Consider the following 17,283-nt stretch of genomic DNA (forward strand, 5'->3'; position numbering starts at 1 on the left):
CATCCTCCCCAATATGAAGCACTTGGACGACCGCTTTGTACAATAAAGGAGAACTGAGAACGCAGCTGAGTTATACCGAGGATTCCTCTGCATCTCCACAGTGATCATGGAAAGGATATTGGATTAATTGGATAAAGTAAAGACCTGGGAGTAACCTATGATTGGTGATGCGAATGATAATATTGACGAATAACATGATTGGCGATATTTTTCGATCACCTCATTGCACGGTGAACAACTGTTATACTAACTTCATCGTTCACTCCTGTGGAAATAAGTGACGCGATAAAATGACCAAACACTACTATTTTTTGTTTAGCTTGATTTCCAAAATAAAAAAAAAACAAAAATAGTCGAAATCCTAAGAGTTTCGTTGTAATCTGGATATTAAAGTGTTACAATACTACACTAGAGTACACACTACAATGATGAAATTAAAGCAAACATCAGATGGTGGTGTGTCAAATAAACGTTCATCCTTAGTAAAAAAAACAGTCAAATAATAGGTTACACGCATGCCCCCCCCCTAGTAACGCATTTGCGTTAGTGTCTATGCACGAAAAATCGCTAAAAGGTAACGCGAAAAATATTTGTATGGCGAAATGCGTCTAACGAATTATGTCTCAAAGTTGGGAACTATTTTCGAAAAAAATATTTGGTACCGGTTGTGCGTGATGGTGATGGCTATCACGCCTACAAAATATTTTTTCGATTAATGCTTCCATTTACGAGTAATTTGAAGTTAGATGCCTTTCCCCATACAAAATGAAACGAGAAAACTTCTGCTGATCTACTGTGGGCAAGAGCGAAGTTGGTAATCCATTGACCCCACGTACTACAAGCTTAGAGATTCAACATATAATACCTTGATAGACGTGTTTGAATAATGTCACACAGTTTAGAGGAAAATTGTTAGCTTTATTCAATTGATGTCTGTTATTTATTCTTTGGATGTATTCATAAAAGATATTTATAGCTGCACCTGACCCCTTCATCAAAGGCAACCACCTTCGTGGAATCCAACAATTCAACAATCTTAAATACAATCCGACCAAATAGGATCATAACTGTCCCTAATTGGTACCATTGAGAACAACAATGCTTCGACGCCGATTCGTTGAGCCTCTTCGGTCTCCATGGTAAGAAGAAACACCCTTACCCACAACACATAATAATGATATGCCTTGATGAGGCGTACTAAATGGGGGAAACTTAGTATCGACTGAACCTCCCCTTATTGTGCAGGGTGTTACCTAGGTTATCATCATCGTTGTGTAATGCTACCAACACCTGCACTTTTCCCGAGCGTCCTTGCGTGTCGCTCCACGTGAACAGCGCGGAAAACAATCGCTCATTGAAAATTCTTATTATAGTTTTTTTTTTTCAAGATGTCTTGGGTTCTTTAATAACCAGTTGCTTCTGAAGCAATGACATCCCAATAGAGCCAACGAGTTGAGAGTTTTGCGTTCAAAATGCTAAATAAGAAAAGTTTTGATCACTTTTGAGCTCAGATATAGTTTTAAAAAAGTTTCAGCTAGTTCTGTTTACCATTCAAAGAACCAATTAGCATCAAAATCAGCATTGAATTAGCAGCAAAATATTCAAAAATTTATTTGGATCCATATGAGAAACGTTATCCAATTACAATGTTATTCGTAAATTTAATACCGACTTATAAAGTTTCGGCCATAGTTGTAAATTGAACATTGAATCAATAATTTGATTCAATTGTCCAGTTGAGAAATTACAATCAGAGGAAGTTATGCTACGAGAAGTAGGTGTATTTCGGGAATATCCCGTTGATGAAGAGGGTGAAGTGAAATTACTTGTGGAGACTGAAAATATTCTCCAAGCTCATGTAAACGTTTCCATGTCACACGGACATTGGACAAAAGTTCCGCTTTTTCTATGGTTGAATATTATTAAGATCACTTTTGCTAAAATAAACTAAAAAGGGAAAACCCCTTTAGACTAATTCCAGAGTAGGTTATCTTTTTCATCATGATTACTTGGACTAGGAAAAATCCAAGCACATTATTCATTTGATTTTTGATCTCATTAAACGACTTATTGTCACTTGAGAGGTCCTTTAAGAGAGAGTTGAACAAATGTTCAGCTCAGTTCTTCTTCTTTTTGGCATTACGTCCTCTCTGGGACAGAGCCTGCTTTTCAGCTTAGTGTTCTAATGATCACTTTCACAGTTATTAATTGAGAGCTTTCTTTGTCAATGTTGCAATATTCGCATTTGTATATCGTGTGGCAGGTACGATGATACTCTATGCCCAGGGAAGCCAAGGAAATTTCCATTAAGAGAAGATCCTGGACCAACCGGTAATCGAACCCAGACACCTTCAGCATAGCTTTGCTTTGTAGTCGCGGACTCTAACTACACGGCTAAGGAAGGCCCCGTTCAGCTCAGTTGTTATAAGTAAAATATGTGTGTCTCTTCTCTTCAAAATGCTTGAGAAGAAGTTCATGTCAGTCTTCTATCATTGCGATTTTCTTGCGAATTCTTCTAAGGGACTTCAAGAATTTGTGCTTAAATCCCCCAAATTTGGAACAATTAATTACGACTGGCGAAACCCTTTGCTTCCTCACTTGAATCGATTCAATGTTCTGAAAATTAATCCAAAACATCGAACTGATTGCTCATTTTGATGCAATTATCAAAAATAACCATTTCACCCTTGGAAAAAAGCGCGCATTCCGGAGACTACTATTACATTTTTTGCTAACACAGGAACTACTTTTCTTAGCAGGAAAACAAAAATATTTCCTGAATCACTCGGTTTATTTCATGGTCCAGCTTCAATTCAATATGATTGTGTTAAAAAAAAAGACGTATGCTCAACCACCTTCATGGGCTCGAATTAATTTCAAGCTCTTTAGCAAGCGATACAATAGAATGTCATGCAATTTATCGCCTCCTAGAAGGCCCACAGCGATTGCAAACTGCACGTACCTCTATGTACATGACACTTTCGGTTTTTGCGGCTATCAGTTAGTAGTGTTGATACGTTCATTACCGGGCACGGTGAACAACAAATCATGAAACACCGCCACCGAAAAAAAAACAATTCGTGATTACTGGGCTGCTAACTATTTGAACAAACTGCACTTTAACGGCTCCGGCCGATATCAGAGTGCCAACCATGCGATGAAGCAAACCCCATTTCACCAAACAGGGCAATTTGCGCAAACCACCAAGCAGCTACTACTCAGCTTTTTCCATTAGGTTTAGAGATAGCGCGCAATGCTTTATGTGGAGTGGTAAAATGATTTGTTTTACGGTGTATTTTTTTTTTTTTTTTTTCTAGAAATGCTGTCTAGTATTTGCCTTGTTGCGATGGTTGGTAGTTTGATTACATTGTGCTGTACTACCTGCTGTTATTCAATGTCCGTTTCAAAACTGATATGAATTGAATTGAGGAACGAAATGCTCATGTGAAGTTGACCCTCCCATTACCAATTACCATTATGGGCCATGGAGCGTGCTTACTTTTGCTCTATTAAACTACATTAGCACAGCGGGCTTGCTAATTTTCGAACAAAAGGGGATTATGTTCAATAACTTGCTGAAATGAGGCAATTTACGGTATGTAGAGATTAATCCGGACTTTAGGACTTTCCTTAGCCAAGTGGTAACGTCTACGGCTACAAAGCAAAGTCATGATGGAGGTTTCAGGGTTCGATTCACGGTCCGTCCAGGATCTTTTCGTAATTGCAATTTCCTTAACTTCCTAAGAATAAGAAATCATCGTACCTGCCAAACGATTACTAATGCGAGAAAGGCAAAGAAAGCTCTCCGTTAATAAGTGTGAAAGTGCTTAATTGAACACTAAGCCGAGAAGCAGGATCTGTCCCAGTGGAGACATAGTGTCAGTAAGAAGAAGAAGAAGATCAATTAGAAATTATTTCTCTCCAAGCAAAATCTGTAAAAAGAACCGTTCGCTTGGTTTGGAGGTTTGGGCATGATTTGAACAAATTCTCCAATATTTTATATCTTTTTTAAAAATGTTACTGTTTTCAATAGCTTTGTTGTTAAATCCATGGATATGAAGTAAAGCCTGCTGGAGGTATCTGGATTCGATGCTAGGAATAGCTCTATGTTAATAATTGTGGAAATGTTCATAGAATACTTATGCGCTTGAGAAGGAACTTTCCCAAACGTAGGATAGAAGCACTTGTTTTAGCCATAGCGCCAATTGTGGCCATAATTAAATGAATAATGTTTTACAAATCAATTCAGCATAAATTAATACAGGTTTAGTAAAACACATTAACATAATATAGTTGCATTCATTTGGTCATCCAAATTAGTTGAAGAGTTCGTGTTTTTATTGAATATTACAAGAGAACATGATGTTCTTGCAAATACTCTAGCAATTTTTCCAGCTCAAATAACTGCTAAAACTTATATTACCTTCAGTTTTAAAAATGATTTCAAAAACAAACCATTACACTTTTGTTCATGTTTGACGTTCACTTTGTCGACAGAAATGCCACTTTAGTTTTAACTCTGGGGTTGTTTCTATCTGACATACCCAGACAACCAGAAGTCGCATAACAGTTAACGTACAAAGTCGTATATTCGATAATTTTCTTCGCATAAAACGCTCTTTCATGAGTCCATATATATGTTGGATCAATCCGTAGCAGTCAAATCAACTTCGTTATCACAAATTAAATCGCTAACAAATACAGATTAGTACGCAACAAAATCTGCACACTCACATTGCATGCTATTCACGGCGTGTCTGGTAGAACAATATTATCACAAAAAAATAGGCATCGCTAAATCTTTCAGCATTCGAAAATATAGGTTTTTAGTTTTCATTTGACGGGTTCCCCAAAAAAATCCACCGAGGGATCCCGAACATTTTTTTTTTATTTTAAATTTTTGTTCCTTGAAGTACAATATTTTCAAGTATAATGATGGTAAAAGACAGTTTTTTTTCTCTCAAGCTCGATGGTAGCCCAAATTTCAAATGAAAGTTGATATAACATAGATATATAAGATTACATATTGTAATAGACATAACTGTCCTATGTGATCTTGGGGATACGCACTTACTCGTACAGTGGAGGACACACTCAGTTGAGTTCAACTAATTTTTATTCTTTTACCAAGATCCGCACAGCTGAGCGGTAAGCAAATTAATTTTAACTGATATGTCAGCCTTACATCAAGTTTACTTAAAATAGCACCTTTGGGTGCCGTTACTAAACCTCACTTTTACTAAGATGTCAACAAACGACCTTTTACCGAGATTTGCACAGCTGAGATCGGCATTCGGATTTAAGTGTGTATTCGATTCTAGTGTATAACTGTTTCTGTTCATATTTAGAAAAGATTAATTTTATTTTCCTTCTTTCTGGAATTACACCCCTATTGAGACAAAGCCAAGTTCTCAAATAAGAGTTCTTCGGTTACTCATTTGAGAATTTGATTCGCCTATCATGATTGTTTTATTTTTTTTTTATATTGTGTGTAAGAAAAATATACTCGACCGATGAGATCTAATCAACCATCCTGAAAATTCCACAAACTACGTAACGCTCTACGGGGAGGGGAGAATAGCGTTCAATTTTTCCATACAAGAAAGGTTACGGAGGGGGATGGGGTGAGGTGGTCAAAAATTTCCGATTTTAGCGTTACGTAATAAATGGACGCTGTCAAACGATTGATACGAAATAGAGCTCTTTTGAACCATTTTTACAAATCAATATCACTTGCTGCTGGGTTAATATTGTCATGTATTCCACAACTAATATGATATACAACAACAACATGCCAAAATAATGACTCTTTGAATTGGAAATAGTCTTGCAGTTATGTTAACTCAACTGTTAAATCCTAGAAAATATAGTGGTCAAAAGGCACAATCTGGCTTCATAAATAAGCAAAAATGCCACATTTGAGGAACAGAAAATCTATTCAAGATTCAAGAAACGCCATTCCATGACCAAGTAAGTACTAACAGTTTGGACCAGATCAAAAGAATCATTGAGTCATTTTTTTTTTTTCAATCAGTACGAAACAGTCGATAAATTCGATATCTTTGGAAGTTTGTTCATTATGTCTCTGCAACGGAAATTCCATGGACATCTGACATAAAAAAGGGACACATGATTTGAATTTGGAGATCCTAATTTGACTCCTCCTGACTTAAGTTTATGGAGCTACTGTAAAAACAGAGGCAGAGCTCAAGGCAGACTCTTGAGTCGCTATCATCGCAAAACCCCCCAAAAAGCTGCAAAAGGTAATGTAAAATACATGCTGTGTGGAGCTCATTTTGCTACGACCAATAAATGCAGCCACTTGATTGATGTTGCTTTCATGAAATAGCCCAAAAAATTGCAAAAATTGCACCCTGTATTCGCTGATGTCCGCACGAATGGTATCCTTTCGAGATATTGAAACCCTTAGATTCTTAGAATAAAGTTATAAAAATCTACTGTAAATTGCAGTTGCTCAACTCTACGGGGCAAGTGGGCACATGAAATTTAACTTTTTATTCTTCCTCATAACACTTACCGTTGCCAATAATCACATAATTAACCATATCTCATGTTGAAAACATATATTATATGAATATGATATCAATCTGAAAGGAGTATAAAATGGTAAAACTTTTTTGTTTGTAAGCTACTTACGTGTTTTAATTACTGCAGTAATTGTGAAAATTGTATTATTGTTGTTCTGCTTGTCAGAAAACCACTTTCACGTTGGATTTATTTTTATGATTTGATTTAACAGGAAATATCTTCCACTATATTCTTATTAAATTTTGAAATTCCAAGCTAAAAACATCAAAATAACTTCAATACTATTAAAAAGTCTGTGTAGTGTCATTTACTCCGGGTGCCTGGATAATATTCTTAATGAGGATTTTTTAAGCTTTTTGCTAAGGCTTGGGTAACAGGGCGTTTAAATATATTCTATTTACTTTCGTAGGCCGTTGTAATGTTGATCCATTCTACTTTTCATCTTTAACGGTTGATTGGCAAAGAAAATTCTCAATCAATATCTAAGTACTCAACGAACTCTAAGCTGGGAAGCAGGCTATGTCCCAGCAGAGGTGTAATGCCAGACAGAAGAAGAATAAATTTAATGTATTCTAACCATGAAAAGAAACAGTGCTCGGTTAGATATACTTCCACAGTATGAATAAGTGAACAGTCGAACTTACAACATATCTAATCGAAAAAGTGTCCTATAGCTCAATAAATCCTCAAAATCACATAGGACAGTTTTGTTTTTTACAAAATGAAACTCAATAGATATGTATATATATTTATTTTATGAACTTTTATATGGAAATAAAACTTTTATCCAACGAAGCTGTCTTTTGCAATGATTACATTTAAAAATAATGTACTCTAAAGAACAAAAATTTTAAATAAAAAAAAAATGTTCGGGATCCCTCGGTGGATTTTTTTGGGGAACACGTCAAATGAAAGCTAAAAACCTATATTTTCGAATGCTGAAAGACTTAGCGATGCCTATTTTTTTGTGATAAACCTTACCCATATACACGCCGTGTATTTTTTATCATATGAAATATGCGCGTATATCGCCTCCACTTTAGTACGTATAAGGCCTTTTTGCATCATCTTATACGTGAAATTTGGCTCATATAAGCATCGCATAACATAAAAGGTGATTTCGTTAAACGTACATTCTGGTTGTCTGAGTAAGAGATTAGGGACGAAGCGGATTCCATAAAAGAATAAAGGATACTATGTAGCAAAATTGTCCTACGGGATCAATGAATAGCCACATGTTTCAAAACAAAGTAATTCCAGCCAAACAATTCTTTCTTTAAAATTGGTTTAACTGCGGAACACGTTTTTGTCTCAAGCACCAAAATACAGCTATACACTCAATTAAGGAGTGCTGAATCCATTACCGTTTTCAAAAATATCATAGCACGCCTATTTTTTGAAAAATTGGCTGTTGAAAATGCAAAAACTTACTATTTTAGCCAACTTGCATGCAAGTTTCAAAATTTGTTATGCTTAATTTGCAACAGAATTCAAACTTTATGTGTATAACAATACTTATCAACAAAGTTTATACCACTTTCGATGCAGAAAAGTTATTTTTTGGTGCTTTGAAAAAGAATTGTATTTTCCCATATAAGAGAAACGAAGAATGTTATATGGAGACAACAATCAAGTTGAAAAAATCGGTTTAATCTAAATTCAATCGAGAAATTTCAACCGAACTATATTTAAAATGAAAGTTCAAGTGCTATTATGCATTTTTGGTGGATAAGATCACAAAAAAGTTTGAAAAAAATTTTTTTTTTTTTTTGTAAACATCAATAAAACCAGTGTTTTATGCAACTTTGGCGACCTGTAGCTAAAAATTGTGACGTGTTGGAACATTTCTGAGAATAGCATCAGATTCAGCAACCCCAAATCTATTAGAGACACTTATTTTGATCCTTGAGACACGCAAAAATGTCATTTTTGTTACGCACTTTTTTTGTGCTCTATGATTTTACCCATCTTTGAATGATGTCCGTTACTATGTGGCATGTGCTGCAGCAAATCGCAGGGATACTTGAAGGAATATTCAAAAGAATTTATGTAGGAGTTCCTGAATATTTTTTTTTCTACCTTTATTAATGAGATTTTTAGCCCTGAGCTTGTTCATCTCGGGACCTCTCTGATTGATTGTACAGTTTATAATTTACTTTTTTGATAAGGAACTCTTCATGGAATAGCAAGGAAAAATAGAAAAGTATTGCACATCTTCTGAACGAATCGCCAACAATTTTTCTAAACGTTCAACAAAAATTTATTTCAGTTTTCCTAAAACCAAGCTTAATCACTTACACGGAAATACTTTTGATTCTTTATTAATTTTCTTTTGAAAATGAGATCCTTGCTATAGGAGGAGCAAAATTAACACAGGGAAATATCTCAGAATTTCTCTAGATTGATTTTCAAGAGTACAGTTTTCATGAGAAGTATTTTCAGACATTTTTAAAATTGAAGAAACATCTGAAGAGTTCAAAAAAAGTGAGAGACAATGACGCTTCTGGTGAATATTGAGATACCGTAAATTCGGGTGAAATTGATCATTAGGGTGAAATTGAACACAAATACACAATTTTGTTTCTTACAAATAGTGCACCAAAATTGATGCAACCTGTAGTGAATGAACGTTGTTTGTCTTAAATATTGTCAAACTGTGTTTAGTAAAGATTTTAGTGTTACAGAATGTATATTTTTATGAAAATGATGTAAAATTCCAGAATCATGTTTGGTTTGGTGTTGATATACATCCATAAAACTTCTTGTTTTAAACAAGAATGTGGATAAAGTGTCAGCTTGAAAGTTTGTGAGGATGCTCAAAATATATCACCAAAATAGATATCACCTTAAAAATTCGTATCAATTTGCTCGTTTTGATGAAATAATTGAATTTCTGTTGAGTGTAAGGAAAATCCTTTGGAAATTGCACACATTTAGGCGTTATCCACAATATTCTTGAAATTTAATTTTTGATTATTTCCTAATATATTGCCTTGCTAAGAATTTGGCTAGCATATTTGGATTCAGGAGACCCAAGTTAAGTATGAAGAGTTGATTTCAAAACCAACCAGAGCTGGGAATGGTAATAGTAGTAGGCTTGAGTTTTTGCGAAAATCACGTGGCTCTTCTAATACAGTAGTTCAAAATTGTGAATCTCATCAAGTAGCCTATGTTGGGTACATGAATTTCCTAAATCAGTAGTGTCATTGAAGGCTCTAAATGCGGGAAATAGAACATTTTTCTACAGTAGTTTTGGGTTGCCCTTAGCAACGGGTGTTTTGCGATTTTCAAGGCCTTTTGCATACAGCAGCGATACGCGTGAGTTTCACTGGCTCCGCTGACTGTGATTTTCTACACTTGCCTACTGTAGCGTAAATTTCAGAGCTTTTCCCAGCTCTGAAACCAACAATAACCACATTGACAAGTGATCAATTTCACCCCAAAATGGGATCCTCCGATTTTTGATTGAGGAGATGATTTTTAGCACTTATATCACATTTGTTATAAAATATATGTACATGAGCCAACGAGGTTCACCGTCGTACTTGTTTTCCTGCATTTAGTTGTATGGTATTGACAATATTTTAGAAAGCAGACCCTAAAAACCGTGAAAAATGATCAATTTCACCAGAAATTACGGTACACTATGGTAGAATAACAAGATACTTATGCTGAAATTTAAAATCAGCATAAGTTTTTCTTTATTTTAGCATAACATTCTTACATAATATGTCGTATAGGGCCCAGATAGCCGTAGCGGTAAACGCGCAGCTATTCAGCAAGACCAAGCTGAGGGTCGTGGGTTCGAATCCCACCGGTTGAGAATCTTTTCGGGTTGGAAATTTTCTCAATTTTCCAGGGCATAGAGTATCTTCGTACCTGCCACACGATATACGCATGAAAAAATGGTCATTGGCATAGTAAGCTCTCAGTAAATAACTGTGGAAGTGCTCATAAGAACACTAAGCTGAGAAGCAGGCTCTGTCCCAGTGGGGACGTAACGCCAGAAAGAAGAAGAATATGTCGAATAATTCATTAAAAATTCCATCAATCTGCAACCTTTTTGCAGAAAATTTTCGAAGTTTTCAGTAATTCCAATAAAAAATACTAATATTTTTGCAGAATTGGAGACATAACAATCATTAGGAACTATGTAAAAAAAGGCTGTTTTGTATTCGACCTCTCTGAGAAGAATTCCAATAAAGCCACAGGAAACCAATAAGCAGTTGAACAAGCATTCATTCAGCAGTGTATGCGCCTTAACCGCAAATCATTTAATGCTAGAAAGCCGTGTAAGCGCCTTAAATGCTACCAAAATGCAGGTTTTTGCCCGATATACGGCTGCTTAAATGCTAGGCCTTCAGAAATTTCGTTTTCGGCTACCAAAAATGATAACGTCTAGAACGTTACTTGCTCATGGAGCATTTATGTTTTGCTCTTTCTTTCTTTGCCCTTTCCGTCTTTCAATTCGTCTCACATCGCTGCTGTTTTTATTCTAACATGTTTGTTGATACTCATCCTTTTGTCAATCATCTGGGATTCGAACCTACTACGCTACACAATGTCGTATAGATGAAGTGATAATGCGCGTAGATTTTTGACAATACTTAAACTTTGCTTCTACGGGACTTCCTGCTTCGCAAGCATTTGCAGCTTGGGCGATCGAAAGAAAAAGATATTGACATGATAAGTGAATAGTAGAAAAAGAGAGACGGAATGGTTTTCGGTCGATCGATAGTGATGAACATGAACGTGACACTCGTAAAGGTTACCGGCAAACCCTTTCCTGTCACTCTAGAGGATCGTAAGAATTGGACATAGACAAAGTTACGTATGTTTTCTTGATATTGTTTACAATTCAAATAAACTACTGATATAAGAATACCAATGTAGCAATGCAGCAAAGTAATTTGAATATATTATACTGAACCTTGCATAAATCCACTGCATACCGGATTATGCCGTTCTCTCATTGAAAAGCAATTAAAATAGTTTAGACGATTATAATTTAATTCAAGTGCTTATAATATCCTTTTAACTATAAGTAGATGAAAAAAACGAATTTAGTACTATACCATTTAATTCAACTCTAGTTCATCTACTTATAGGTATTCTACTAAACAGCTCGAAGATTTATTATCATCCTTTTAACTTTTTAAATGCTGATGTATGATCTATAATGACAAAATGTTCTCGTGATATCTCTTAAAAGTCAGGAAAGTGTGTCATATTGTCCAGCGAGAAAGATGTAATTGATGTGATCGGAAATCGAAACATGTTGCGCATTTGAAATATTGATTAACAGTCAAAAACTTCTGAATGACAGTTCTGTTGCAATTGTAAGGCAGCTAATCAATCAGTCTGCTACGTTAGGGCAGTGTTGAGGTTATGTGAATCATAAAGATTCTAAATATAAATGAATAAGTGTATATTTTAGATTGACTCAAACCAATGATAGGTAAACGATGTTCTAAAATCGATTTTTGAGTGAAACTGCAAGAAAAAAATAGTAGAAGTTTTTGAAAAACAACTCATCAAATTGTCATTTTAAAAAGTAAATTGAACAACTTATACTTAAATTCAAGTTCTATTATAACTATACCATATGTTAAATAGCACCGATAAATAAAAAAAAAATGGTTGATGAATATTTCATTAGTATCAGTTTGATTTTCTTCAGTTCAGTCATTTTTGTTCAAATCTGTCGGAAAACAAAACCGTATAATTACAAAATTTGCATTGTTCCTTCTTACATCGAGGGACAGTGATTGCATTTCTTTGTTGTAGTATTTCTAACGCTTGTAATTTGTTTTTAAGAAAGTCGGACTTTTGATAAGCTATAGAATCAGCAGAATATTGAGAAAAAATAATAATATGTATATAATATAGTCCATCAAAAGCCCATCAACATATAATGAACAGATTTTAAATAACTAGTGTAGTTAATTTTATACAAGCATTTTAAATGTCACTTCCTTTACATCGCCGGTAATATTTTCGACGCTTTTCGGGTAAACTTTTATCAAGATGGCAGCACCTCTCTTCCAGGAATCAATTTGACTATAGATGCAAGTTTGATGATTTGTTTTTTTTTTTGCTGGGGGGACACCTCCATAGTCTCTGAGAAGACGCATACTTCATCAAAATTTCATCCATAGCATGAAATCTGTATTGCATTTGATATGTTTGACGATATAAAAGGAAATTTTTTGCTTCAACTGCACTTTGACTTTAGGTTTCTATCAGTTTCAAATTTTCATAGACCTAAGCAAGGCGTTGGAAGAATCTAATTTTTGAGTAAAGTAACGAAGCTAGAAAGGTTTTTTTAGCCAATATGATTAAGCGAGAGCCCTTTTACATACAGGAACATTATGTATCTAATTCCTCCACATATGGACGTATGGCTGTCAAATATTTTGAGGCGAAAGAGTCTAATTGAATTTGTTTCTTGACAAATTTATTCACAAGGAGACAAACTTTGAAGAAACACTAGTAACACGTCCTTATTCTAACGCACGGAAATTTGCAAACAAAAGGGATTGCTTCCGACAAAATTTACAAGATCCCGTAACTGTTACAGTCATTTGAACAAGAAAGCAACAAACTCTTCCTTAGCCTAGTAGCTTAAATATTGAACAGGCCCTTCAATTAAATTCCCTTATTGTTGTAATTATAAACAAAAAATATGGAAAATACAACAACGTTTATCAACTTGAAAAACCTCACTACGGATTGATATCGATTATATAGACCCTGTAGTAGCCAATCTCCCACACAACTCAGTCCAAAACAAAAATACACATACCCACTCGTAAAACTGCTAACTGCTGTCTGCTATCGATTCTGCACGAACTGATTCAGCCCTTCACCGGTTCTGGGAGACACCAAATCATCAGTTTTCCTCTCTGAAAACTTGTTTACTGCATGTATTATTGTACTAGCAGCCACTTCATGCATTCGCGTCTTAGGCCGTCGCAAAGATCACAAACGCCACTAACTCCCATGAACAAGTTTGAACTTTTCGCTTCACCTTTTTTTCACTTACTATAGCCGAATAGTGTACTCACTGTATGTATTATGTTGCGAGGGTTGTGCACTGGCCCAGCTATATTCGATATTTCAATTCAGACGCCGCCGCTTCGCTTTCGGTCTTGTCGTAGATTCGAGCCTTGACTCGATATTAATTCACAAAACGCAATCCACTGCGGCGACGAGCGCGTAGGTTTTTGTTATTGTTGCTGCTGTGGCTTCTGACTCCAAAAAAGGTAACACTCGGGCACAAACCAGTTGTTGTGCTGTACCCCAATCCGATCCTATAGATCACATGCATCCACATGAACACAAACCCAACACCGCCTTCTCCAAACTCCCCGCGAACCTAATGCTCACTCGCTTTATTTCTATGGGTAGGTTTTATGTGCTGCAGAACTTGCCGTAGAACTGCCACAGAAGATATACAAGTTTCAATACACAATCCTATCGACGAAAAAGTGCACTAATCCACAATCCACTCCGCGAAGCGAACACAGACAGTCGCGATCAATAGCTAGCTGCCCTCCAATACACTGCGCCAACAACTGCACACAATGGATCGATCACGAGGTTATTCTCCGACGGTGGCTGCGTCTATTCTCGGACATCTGTGGGTGCTTCAAACGAACCATTGCACTTGCATTGTATTTGCCACAGCGAAGACCACTCTTTTGTTAACAATTCTTGTTACTCAGCAAACTTCCTCGTGATCAACTCGTTGATCTACACTTCAGCCCGAACTTTTTGATTTTAGAACTCTGAGTTAACGAGTTAACCAATAAAAAAACAGAAACAGACGGTACCGTTCTGGATTTTCACTTGCTTCAAGAACACACGGAACGTCTACACACGCCGTTAAAAAAAGTGCTCGAAGCGTACGAAAAACGCTAAGCTTCACACTCTCTCTTCGTCGTCCGCATCAGCAAGCACTCTGCCATACAAAAAACTTCAACTCTAACTGCCCTGTATCACGCGCGGCTGTCCAAGAACGCGATTTCATACGAACTGCCCGCTCGAACGTACCAAAATGGACTGAAGCAAGTGCCCCCCTGACGCATGGTCTTCGAGCCCATCAGCTCTGGAGCGGCTGTCGGTTGCGCTTTTCGCTAAGGGTATGCGGTATGATTTTTTTCATATGTCGATGCAAAGCAAAACAGTACACGGCATTTCCAGCACTCTTATTGACGAAACGAGACCTAAACATATTCAGTGCAACTCGATACAAAATCCAAAAACACGCAGATTTTTTTTTCGAATCAACTCAATTCGTTACACTTGGAAATTAAGTTAATAAACGCTGTTCCCAGCTTGTATGTATTGCGGTTGGCTTGCAGGGCGTAACACCAACCCCCTAGATTTCTGGAGGACCATTCCTCCTAAATGTTCGGAAGGCCATAGTGCGCAGTTTAGCTTAGAGTTCTTCTCTGGCACACGGACGATGATCAGCCGCCCCTGACATGGGGAATAGACGCTGTTGTAAGTCGCTCCTAACATGGAGTACAGACGCTTCAGGTTTGCAGAAGTAAACCTTCCCTATCAGCATACGACCAAAGTTCCCACCGGGGTTACCTGATCTTCCCTAAGGTTGCTCGTATCCCTGCCAGTACCGTGAGGAGGTAGGAATAGGAGTTGCTGGGCAGCAGGTTAAGGACCACACAGAGGGGTTATTTTATTCTTTCAGGTACACAAGGTGCCAATGGTACGCCATTGTCCATTAAGACGATGTTTGGTAGAGTACGTGAAAACTTCGTATGAAAGAGTAGAAGATCCACGAGCTTGCGGTATTTAGATGTTCTAAAGGGTGCATGTGAGCTTCTCTGGCGCCCCTACAAATTCTTAAAAATAACTTTGAAGACCTACGTATATGAACTTGTATCGGCGTACGTGGAAACTGTTGAAAGCCGCTTTGAACCGCTGGAAATATTTGGGTTACTCATGAGAAAACCTAAAAAAAAAATAATTCAAGAACTCTAAGGGCTTCCCTCGGTGACACACGAGCCATCGTATGGCTGTCAGGCTGTGAGCCATCTCAAGGTGAACAGCCCTCGTCGTCAGATATGTGAAGAGACATTTGTACCGCTTCTCCGATCTGTGGCCGACCGGAACTGTCAACAACCCGCAGTAGTGTACGCCAGTATGACCGAATGGTATAGATTACAAGGCAACGAGTGACTCTGGTAGTGGAGGCATTCCCGGATTCCTTGGCAGCTCCGTTCGTAGGTTCTTAATGCAGATACGCTGCCCAAACTCGTTAACAGCAGTTTCTACGTTCTCGTGTAGTACTTGCTGATGATAGAATTCAAGCAGCTGTTCTGTCGCCGCATGCTTCTTCGGCAAAATAATCGGGAACCGCAACTAAAATGGCAGTTACAATGCTTGTGCCACTCTTCCTTCCTCATGCAGTACATACTCAGCGTCCAGGAAGGTACTCAAGGTGTAGAGGCTGCAAGACATTATTTTGCAAATCTGATACGAACCTATTTTTTTTTATCTAAACGTTTATTGGGAAGGCTCATTTGTTTTCTTAAAACTCTACAGAGCCGATAGTCATACAGAATAATTTATTATTCTAAAAGAGACGTGCTAAGTTATCAATAGCGGGTCTTGCGGGCGAGCTTTATTTTTGGTCCGGAACCAGTACTGAACCCAGCACCAGAATATGAAGCCGCAAACTCCGCCCGTCGTTGATTAGCTTTTGAGTTCAGCATTGCTGCATGAATTGCCTTAGCCACCTTTTCCAATTTTCCATGCCTTCCTTACGCCATCGCTTTTTTTCCAGAACCTGCTCCTGGGTCCCCGTCGGTTTTCTCCACTTGTTCCTTTTCTAATACTTCCATGGATTGGTCGATATTCCTTCTGATGACACCATTGTTTTCTTCGCTTCCGATGCACTTACTTCTTCAGACACAATGTCAGAATATGAGCATTGAGCAGGATCCCGAGTTTCCTAGTTTCCTTTTGTCCTTCTTATTACGATTTTGCCGCTTTGGGCAAGTGTTCCGCCGGTGTCAAAATTCTCGACAAAGACAACAAGTGTCTTTCAGGCCTTCAAAAAAATCCTTGCTTTCCTGTTTCCTACGGCGATTGATGGTGGGGTACTCGTTTTAACGTCCATGCGGGGGTGCCGCACTCCTGTGTACATGTGATCCAGGCCGTACCCCATACTCTATCTTGCAAAACTCTCCGAGATTCGATGACAATCTATCGTCCGGCAGTTCCGGTGGCAAATCGAACGTACGAACGTACTGCATATTCGCACCCGCGATCGATCTTCTCACTGGTAAACGAATTGCCGTGGTTCCTCTTCGGTTATAGCCTCGGACACCGAAACATCCTGGAATTGCAGGCACTCTTGGATATACTCGGAAGTATTCGATGTTACGCTCTCTTGTTTCGGCCAACAGTCCTCGGAGAGGTAGAGGAACTCTGTGGCACGGAACAAGGCTCATCGGAGCACAGGTTTCTTCAACTTCGTCAACGCGTCGGCTCCCAACGCCACTCGGAAAGCCTCGTCAGGCTATGAATTTTGCCAATCCAGAACGAACGATGAACTATTTGTACCGACGGTGATCGGGGTGTATCCATGACAATACTGTCCTCGAATCGGACTACATAATACGCTGCTACACTTCTAGCGAAAGAATCTCTCTTACGGAGTTCACTAGTCTCGCTCCTAATACTTGTAGCTCTAAACCTCTAAAC

General features: G+C 37.6%; 1 protein-coding gene across 3 annotated transcripts in view; it reads right to left on the reverse strand.

The window, feature by feature from the left end:
• LOC5564562 overlaps positions 1 to 14,617 on the reverse strand; it is a 328,377-nt gene extending 313,760 nt beyond the window's left edge. For all 3 annotated transcript variants that reach the window (XM_001648834.2, XM_021846966.1, XM_021846965.1), the window contains exon 1: positions 13,355 to 14,617. The gene's annotated coding sequence lies outside the window, so the exon portion shown is untranslated. The remainder of the gene's footprint in view (positions 1 to 13,354) is intronic.
• Between the last annotated feature and the right edge of the window lie 2,666 nt (positions 14,618 to 17,283).

This window comes from Aedes aegypti, chromosome 2, assembly GCF_002204515.2.
Source record: "Aedes aegypti strain LVP_AGWG chromosome 2, AaegL5.0 Primary Assembly, whole genome shotgun sequence".
NCBI lineage: Eukaryota > Metazoa > Arthropoda > Insecta > Diptera > Culicidae > Aedes > Aedes aegypti.